This window comes from Pseudorca crassidens, chromosome 10 (assembly GCF_039906515.1).
Source record: "Pseudorca crassidens isolate mPseCra1 chromosome 10, mPseCra1.hap1, whole genome shotgun sequence".
Classification (NCBI taxonomy): Eukaryota; Metazoa; Chordata; class Mammalia; order Artiodactyla; family Delphinidae; genus Pseudorca; species Pseudorca crassidens.
In genome coordinates, this window is record NC_090305.1 from 8,198,697 (window position 1) to 8,208,385 (window position 9,689).

Genomic DNA, 9,689 nt, shown 5'->3' on the forward strand with positions numbered 1-9,689 from the left:
TGTGTGTGTGTTGGGGGATGAAGGGCAGAATTCTCCCCTTACCTCCTGCTTTGACTTCACACCAATACCTCCCCACAAACTCGTGTGCTTCTGCTCTGCCCCACGGTTTGAGGCTATGTTATTTGACTCGTGTCAGCCACAGGCTGTATTTTGCTCTCCCCACGTGAACCATGTGAGTTAGAGCCTAATCTTCAGTCCTGGGTGTTGTAGCTCTACCCCTGCTAGATCTTCACTTCAAGTCTGTCCTTGGACTCTCAGCTGTGGCAGTGGAAGGCTCTCCAGAAACAACTGGTATTCTCATTTTCTACCAGCCTGAGCGTGTCATGAACTTTTTGGCCCACTGGCAGCTGAAAACACAGATGAATGCAAAAATCAAAAAAGGGTTTTGGAGGCTCTAAGAAGGTGCCAATCAAGTGAAGGAGCAGTAGGTTCCCACTGAAATATCCAAACCAGCTCTCGTGTCCCTACCTTGTGCTAACTCATTTATCTCTGCCTGCTTTGAGTGCCTCCGCAAACCTGTGCTAATATAACTCTCTGTGGGTCCGAGGGGGCCCTTCCTTTCCTTTAAAGAGAGCAAAACAAATTAACACATGCACACAGACACCCCCCACTCCCCAAACCCTCCGTATGAACACACACACACACACACACACACACACACACACACACACACAGATAAACACTAAAACATGATTCATGGAGACTGGCGTTAAAGACCCTGGAGGTTATGGTTGACCTTTTCCCAGGCTTCCTGAAAGCATCCCCTTCCATGGTCAAAGAAACACTGCAGAGATCAGAAAGGAGCCGCTAGGAAATCGACATCTTTGTTCCATGTCACTTCCACTGTTTGATTATATAGAGCCTTCTGCACAGGCAAAGCATCACTATCTTAATATGCAAAGTCAGAAATGGTGACTATTGGAGAGAAACTCATTCCTAGCCTGGTGTAGTTCTATTTTCCCAGAAAAAGTGCTGTCTCTCAAATACATGGTTTGTTTTGGTGTGTAAATTGATTTTGTATCCTACGGTCAACATATCATTTTTGAAAAAAAGAAATAAAAGTTAGAACAGAGAGAGATGAGAGGAATGCATTCCCCCTGCTCCATTTCAACACACAAATCATTCTTTTGGAAAACTGGGCTTGAGCTAGATGTTTTTGATGCTTCCTGACGGTTGCCTAGGAATAAAACATTATCTTTTGAGGAAATTGTAGGGACACAAGACTGTTTGTCTTAATAATCTAAGATTCTTGCACACAGCTGAGTCCCAAGGAGGTCAGGACATATTCTTGCAAAAACCTTTAGACAAGGATTAGATTATGGTCAAAAGAAAATGCATAGACTTTAGTCCTAATAGGTTCTCAAGGTAAAGTCCTATGTTGGTTTTGCAACGTTCACATGTGCACGTGGTCCCTTAACTCAAAAAAACTTGTCAAATCAAAATGAGTTTTAATTCTTGTTAATAATACTAAAAAAGTCTCGCCTTGAAGGATTGTAAGGGAGGAAAAGATATAATGAAACCAAACAAAGTGTCCCCGGTTGTGGGCATCTGGCCACCTCCACTGAGGTTACACGGAGCAAGTGTACTGTAGCAGTGTATTTCTGAAGGGAAAATTTGATCAGAGTCTCGGCCTCATTCTTCACTTTTATTTCCTCCTCCTTGAAGTCATATGTCTCCAGGAAAATTGCAGGAAATATACGCTTCTTCTTCTCCCTGTACAACCCTATGCCCTGGGACAAACTCACATTTGATTGTGAGTTAAATCCTGAACTTTCAGGTTAACTTATTTAAAATGTTCAAAATTGATTTCTGCTTTTCTATTTTTTTTAACGTATAATTTTTTGTATGGGAAACTATGGTATTATTTTGGAATTTAACTCTACATCTGTGAGAATGTTATAAAAAACTATCAACAAAGTCCACTCCTTCTTCCCGAACATAATAGGCAGCAAGACAAGTATGCGTTAATGGCTCGTATGACTGCAATATCACCCTAAGGACTGTACCCAAATGATAAAGTAGATCCAGCACCCGCCCTTTAAGACAGTGATGATTCAGTCAGTGATATGACAGCCTTAGAGACAAACCAGTAAACACTGAGAAGGAATTACATTCATGTGATCATTTTGTATTGGCATTCTTGTGTGTGCACACATGCATACTGTTATTTGGAACTACCAGTTAATATCACAGCATCTCCAACCATATGGTAAAAGCATGTGGTTAAGATTGTTAGAGAAAATACAGGATAAGTTCCATTTGAATTTCAGATAAACAATGAATAGCTTTTTTAGTATAAGTATATCCCATGAAATATTGGGGACATATTTCCGCAAGAAAATATTTGTTTCTCTGAAATTCAAATTAAGCTGGGAGTCCTGTATTTTTATTTGCTAAACCTGATAATCTTACACGCAGAGAAATAGTGTTACTGCCCTGACAGCCATCTGGAACAAGAGGAGAATTCCCAAAGATGACAGTAACTTACTGTTAATTAGAAGATGTTCACAATATATCTAGTTTCTCACCCTCTGCGAAGAAAGCACCTCTTCCCATCTGCATTCTGTATCATCTCTTAGAAGCTCAAGTGGGTAGAATGTCACTGATATTAGTGTTATCTGAGAGTGGCTATTTGAGATTATCCCTATCCTGGAGCTTTAACGAGTGGCATTTCAGTTCAATAAATATTTATTAAGCACATACAACTTTGCAGAAGAGTAATGTAGGCTGAATCTCTTTTCTCCAGGAGTTCGGAATTCAAAGGAGGATACTAACATGTCTACAATGGATGTTAATTAAACCGTATATTTGATAATTAAATATATATTTTACATATTTAATTTAATAAGAAATAAACTGAAAGATACAAATAAAGAGCTACAGGATCACAGAGAGGGACAAATAAATTTTGTGAGCACTGGGAGATGAGAGGATTTCACAGAGGAAAGAGTGGGTGAACTGGGCTTGGCAGGAAAGGAAAACTCTCAGTGGGGGGAGTCAAGCCAACAGCTTCCCATGCTAAGAGGATGGAAACACTAAAGAGACAGAAATAAGAATGTGTGGTCAGAGAGAGTATTCTATCCAGGAGGGAACAATTCTTTCGCTTGCTTGTTCAGTAGGTGCTTGTTGAACATCTCTGCACACATCAATGGATAACGGCAATTGTGTAAAGAGCTATGAAGATGAGGCACATGGTGCCGTGACCTAGTGAGGGAGGTGGGACAAGGCCTTTGTGATGGAGGCAGTGATTGAGTTAAGCCCTCAAGGGAGAATAGAATTAACCAAGTGACAAGGGGTGGTGAGGACCTGGGAGGAGGAGGACATAAGGCAGATGAAACAGTATGTGCAAAGGCACTGTGGCAGAAGTAAACAGGAAGCCTTTAAAGAACTGAAAGAAAGCCAGTGTGTCTGGAACACAGAGAACATGGTGGGATATTATGTTTGCAGTTGGATCCATGCCAGGCCTTTTGGGATCCGTTAAGGAATTCCATCTTAATTTCCAGAGCACTATAGAGCCATTCTATCTGTTTAAGTAGGAGTATAACATAATTCGCTTTGAGTTTGAAAGAATCAGTCTGACTACGCTGGTGAGAAGAGATTGGAGGGGAACCGGATAGCTGTGAGGAGACCAGTTAGGAGGCGACTTCAGTAATTTGGGCAGGAATTGAGGGACACCTGTATTCTCCATCTTTCCTGATGATTTTTTTGCTACATTTCCAGAGGGATTGGGGAAGAGCACCACTAGGCCTCTACTCAGCATATCACAGAGCATCTGGGTCCTGATGGCCCAGCAAAGTGAGAAGAATTTCACATGTCACTACGTGTGGTTATTGCTAAAGTGTAGCAAGGCGTGTGGTCTCATACCTGTTCAACAGAGTGCTAAGGGGATATTTTAGGCCTCAGGTGGGTAGTGGAGTGCAGGCAGACTGACAAGCCTACTGGCCATGGCAGTTTGGAACCTCCTTTGCTGTGCCAAGTACCTGACAAGGCAGAGCCCCAACTGCTTGAGCAGGGGTCTTCCTGTGGCATCTTCAGGGAACTAACATTTTTCTCCTTCCCTTGGTTCCTTTCCTGCCAGGTGTACCGGGGGCAGGAGGGCAGAAATGTTCTATAACTCTTGGCAAACTCTAGACCCTTTCCAGCCCACTCTAAAACCACAGGGGCACCTCTGCTCTTAAGAGTTGGCTGTACTCACCAAACAATTGCCAAGAAGGGTTGGTGGCATCTCTTTCAAAGTATTCTCTTATGTTTAATTTCTATATTATATATACACTTGTTACAAACTCTGTGGATTCAAAAGGACCTTTGCAGGAGCCTTTTAGGATCAGCAAGTATGAACTGATTCAGGCAAAGCTGTATGCTGTGCACACTCAGAGCAGCCTCCACGTGGATGGCACATTTGCTGACTGGTCCACGTTCGTGCACCTTCCAAATTTTCTGCAGGCCGAACCTCCCTTTGAGTAGCAGTCGTCAACCTCTGAGTACGCTGGACACATGCTCATGAATGCCAGGAAACAAGGCAAAATTTCTAAGTATAATGGGTCATGTTGGTTCTCAGGCCCTGGGAAAATGCAAAGGATGGCCACTGGACTCCTGGTTCTCGACCAATCCTCTTCTGAGGGGCCATAAGCCACATGGATCTCAGTAGACCCTTCAAATGAGGCAGCCCAGAGTGTTTCACCATTGCCATGGTCGACATTCTGGGCGGGACAGGCCTCTGTTGTGAGGCTGCTCTGTGTACTGCAGAATGTTGGGCAGTGTCCGTGGCCTCTATACACGGGATGCCAGAAGCACCCTCTCGCTCCAGTTTTTTTTTTTTTTTTTACTCCGAAAGCTTTTATTCTTTTCCTTCCATCTTCTTTGGTTGTAGAATTTTTATTTGCCATGGTGTATAAAATTTACATTTTGTTTTAAAGTTTTACAAAAGCTTAACATGGAATCCCTTATTTATTAAATAGCTTTGTTGGTCACCAGACATACTCTTGCTTATTTTTCCTTTTTGTTTATTATTTTTATTTTTTTTGCTGTACACGGGCCTCTCACTGTTGTGGCCTCTCCCGTTGCGGAGCACAGGCTCCGGACGCACAGGCTCAGCGGCCATGGCTCACGGGCCCAGCCGCTCCGTGGCATGTGGGATCTTCCCAGACCAGGGCACGAACACGTGTCCCCTGCATCGGCAGGCGGACTCTCAACCACTGCGCCACCAGGGAAGCCCCCTTTTTATTTTTATATATTATTTTTTCTTATTCATTTCTTCCTTGTCTGGAAACCATTTTTAGAAGAATGTTTGTTAATTTGAAAATATTGTCTTTACATTCCAGTGTCATATTTGCAGTTTAATTATTTCCTGGATCATATTTTTCTTCCCCTGAAGACATTACAGGCATGATTTTAATGTCACTTAGAGAAGCGTATGTTGTGCAGAAGCCTGTGGTCAGCCTGATTGTTTAGATGACAAAGGATTATTTCTTTTCCTTTGTCCTCCAGGATTTTAATTAGGATAGAGCTTGCTGTTGATAATAATTCTGTCAACTTATCCATAGACATCATACAACTTTTCAGTATTTTGAAGCACTTTTTTTTCTGGAAGGTTTAAAAAATTATGTTTGTATAGTTTTCTTTTTCCATTTTCTCATTCTCTTCACTGGAAACACTAATTAAGAAATATTGATGCTCAAACATCACATTTAACAGCGATTATTTTCTCTATAAGCCTTTGTAACAGGACAATCCTTCCCAGAGCATTTTGCCCATTTGATAAAATCCACTTCTCCACCTTTGTCATTGTTTTTAGCATTTCTTATTCTTGTTAAGCTGCTTCTGGTATGGAACACTTCCGTGATAATTTACCTTTCTCTCTAATTTCTTTTCCCAAACACTGCCATCTCTTGTTTCACCTTTTTTATGTTGCCTTGTGCTCTTTTTCTCAGTACTGAAACGCGTGTTCCTTTACCGAGTTACTTAACGCAGAGTGATAAGTGTAGTTACACTTTTTATTTGCTTAGCTTAGTTGCAACTCTTTTGGGGCGGCAGGGGTTGAGCATTCTTCATCTGACTCATTTTTTCCTGATCCTTTCACCTTCGCTCCTTTAGTATACTACTCCATGATGCCAAATGAGGTTCAGGAAAGTCTCATTACCAACTGGAACTGCTGTCCCTCTTATACCAACAAGAAATAGTTGGATTGACCTCTCAGTCTGCATCACCTCTCAGTCTGCATCACCCCTCAGTCTGCATCACCTCTCAGTCTGCATCACCCCTCAGTCTGCATCACCTCTCAGTCTGCATCCCCTCTTTTGGAAAAGTGACCTGCCAGTGCTCTTTGAGTTCAGGAATCCAGTGTTTGGTCTTCCCACATCAAGATGATGTAAACTGCATTGGAGAACACTTATAATTTAGGATTATGGATGATGTTTACATTCTTATTTCTTATTCTCTTTGTTGTCTGGAGGTAATTTTCAGGGAAGAAGAAAATTAAGTCTCTTATTACCACCGTAGAGCATTTATTTTATAACTGGCTATACCCGGAAGAGCTCTTTTTCTTAGTCTAATGATTTTTCATTGATTGTCGTTAACTTTCCCAGTAGATAATCATCTTTTGGGAAGTCTGAGGTCTTCTGCCAGCATTCAGTAGGTGTTCTGTACGAGCTGTTCCACGTGTAGATGTATTTCTGATGTATCTGTGGGGAGGAAAGTGATCTCCACGTCTTACTCCTCCGCCATCTAGAAGGTCTCTGTTTTTCAGATTTATTATACTGTTCAATGACAACCAAGTTGGGAGCCTGAATTCCTCATATGTTCAGTTTATCTTGCTGTCAGTCCCAATTTTGGTTTATATATACTCCAAACTCTGGAACTCCACACTCCAGAGGCCCTCATTTGGACGTGCTGCCTCTCCCCTTCTGCACGCAGGTCCTAAGCAGAGGCCCTCTCTCTCCAGTTTTGACAACCAAAAATGTCTCTAGACATTGGCAAATACCCCCAAGGGGGCAGAATGGCCCTTAGTTGAGAACCCCTGGTGGAGTCTACCTTCCTCATTTATCTAATGGGAAAACTAGGACCTGGAGAGGGAAGGATGCCTCCTGAGGGCCCACGATTCCATGGGGACAACGTGGAACTAGCCCTTGGGTCTCTGGACTCCTAGACTGGGTCTGTCTCCCAAACAGACCATTTTTCTGAACTTTGCTATTTTTCTGCCACTGTCCCCACTCTAGACACTGCTCCTTCCCCTTCTCTTCTGTTCTAATTTCTCCGTTTTTGGGTCCTCTTGCTCCTGAGGTCTGCCTAGAAGCACTAGGAGATTTGCAAAGTCAAGTTCCAAGCCAAGAGACGAGCTGGGCTCAGGCAAAACTCTAAAGAGGATGAGAACTGAGGCTTTTCATTTCTGCCTTCCCCCAGCCCGCAGGGCTCCAGGCACAACACAGATGCTGTGTGTGTGTGTGTGTGTGTGTGTGTGTGTGTGTGTGTGTGTGTGTGTGTGTTAATTGAGGACCATGAAGGTTATCTTTTTTATTCCTTGTCTCCTGTTCCAGTGATTAGTCTCTTGCTCATAGACAAGTGTCCTATGTCCATCTGCTGCTTTAAAAACGGAATCTTACAGCCTTCATTCACACCAAGATATGAATAACTGATAATAACCACAAATGATAAGTTTCTGCAGAGTTGGCTTAACCTGAAGAAGGCAAAGTGCAGATGCAAGAGGCTCTGTTGCAACTATGTAACTGGTGGCACTTCTGTAGCACCTAAGTATGGACCTCTTTCTAAATGAATCATCTAAAACCAAAGTCCAAAGTGAGTGCAGACGAACTCAGATTTCATCCCAGCATCTTGTAGCATACACAACAATTTCCTGGCATAAGTACATGTTTACAAGACTTGGACCTTTCAGCTATGGAATGCTCTGAGGCTTGTATGTGCCCACCAGGGAGGCTCAGGGGCTTAGTCCGGCCCCCACTGCTTGCATATCAGCATTTTCCTCGCAGGAGAGCAGTGTGAGAGCTGGGCCCCAGCACCCAGATGCGTTCTGTACTAAAAGGTGTGAATGCTCTTCTCTGAACTTTGCTTACTTAATGATCTGACATGTTTGCTATAAAGAATTTGAAAGGAAGTGGTTTTGTGGGTTTTAATGCATTTTTTTCATTTAACTTTTGGGTCACTCACTTATTGGTCTGAAGCTGCGTTTTTGCTATAGGACCTGCTTTGAAAGCCAGTTTGCCATCTGTGCCCTTCGCCTGGAATCTGGACTGGAGGTTGCAGGTTCTGAACCATCTGAAGCCATGCAAGTGGTGACAGCCCATGGGTGACTGTGCCCACACTTCCCTCCTAGAGTGAGCGTGAAGCTGAGTGAGGTCATTACACCCTCCGAAGGGGTGATGTCGCTCCAGGTGGAAGGGCACAGAATCATAAACTGTTCAGGGCTGATGGTGTCTCTGAGCACAGTAAAGCTGGTAAGCGGCTGGGGGAAAGGCTACTTGTTACTTCATAGGTCTCTGGCATTGCAGATGTTATTCTGTCGTAAGAGGAGCTGCAGTGTGAAACCAGAAAACACACACATCATGTCTCTCTGTTGGTGCTTGGTGCTGCTGTTTTTCCTGGGGGTCCAGGGAGTCTCTTTGTGCAGGATTGCGGGGGACTTGGAAACATGACCCAGCTCTGGGCAGTTCACGTGATGGACCCGGACGTGGCTTCCAGGTCCGGAGGGAAACATGCTTGGCCTTTGTGCTACACGAAATGGGTGTCCCTGCCTCTCCTCACCCGGTGACCCCCGGCCAGCTGAGAAGGCTTATGAAATAAGACCCTCTGGAGGGATGAGGACTCCTCCCATCGCCTTTACTCTGAGAGCCTTGCAGGGCGGGCTGTTTCTGCCAGTGAAGGTATTCCTGGAAAGCACTCCCCACCTGGAACCTGGTTATTCAGAGCATTTTCCAGTTAACCTAAGCTTAACCTTCCACCTCCAAAGGCCAACTTGAAAGAGGGGCAGAAATGGTGAATCCCAAGTTTTTTAAAAGGCAAATCATTGTTTAGATTTCTATAAATTAAGCATGTGATCATATCCTTGGAAAGAGCAGGGCCCTAAGAAAACTTGATGTAAAAGGCAGATTTTGAAGATGAGTATTAGTCCTCTCCCCCCAAACCAGCCTTAAAAAGGGGTGCCTCTGCGAACAATTTTATGAGTTTTATGTATAAACATCCAATCTTAGGGCTCTCGGCATGTGTTATTATTAGCAAAATTGACTGCTTATACAATGGAATTCTGTTTGTATGCTCTTATTCTAAGCCAAAAAGTGACACCCTGCAAAAATAATACACAGACATGAGTGGTCTGAAACGTACTCCTTCTCCATCCCTGGAGTTAGAAAAACAAGTCAGATCTTTAGGATATTGCTTTAAGATAGACTGACCAGTAATAGCCACTTTCACATCTAGGATAAAGACATTTAGAGCCACACCAGTAAGATCAGAACTATGAGAGATCAGATCAGACGGCTGACTGAATGGTACAGCGACAGGAGTTCAGTGGTTGCCTTTTCAAGCAAACACACACACACACACACACACACACACACACAAATCATATTTATCTTAATTGTCATCAGCTTAGTTGCTTTTCAATTCATTCATTCAACATATACAGAGTCCTTTTTATTTGCCATGTGTCATATAAGGTATTAGGAATCTATAGATAATAT